We start from the raw sequence: 269 nt of genomic DNA, 5'->3' as shown, positions 1-269 counted from the left end.
TTTTGGAAGCTTTGGAAGCCCAAACAAAGTAGTTTCGCTTTCACAACGAAAAACACAGTGGCCTAGCGTGCGGGATAGAGGGGATAGAGTGAGCTGAGGCCGGGCTAGAGTGAGCTGAGGCCGGGGCTTAGCGTGAGCTGAGGCCGGGCTAGAGTGAGTTGAGGCGGCGGGCTTGAGAATGGCGCGGCCGGTGATTTTGACGAAGGAGCGTCCAGAAGGACATGTGACGACTCCAGGCTGGACTCCGCTTCGTCCACGGTTAAAAGCCG

Source organism: Sinocyclocheilus anshuiensis, unplaced genomic scaffold (assembly GCF_001515605.1).
Source record: "Sinocyclocheilus anshuiensis isolate Anshui unplaced genomic scaffold, SAMN03320099.WGS_v1.1 scaffold98, whole genome shotgun sequence".
Taxonomy (NCBI): Eukaryota; Metazoa; Chordata; class Actinopteri; order Cypriniformes; family Cyprinidae; genus Sinocyclocheilus; species Sinocyclocheilus anshuiensis.
The sequence above is the reverse complement of the archived record's forward strand: the minus strand, read 5'-3'. Positions refer to the sequence as shown.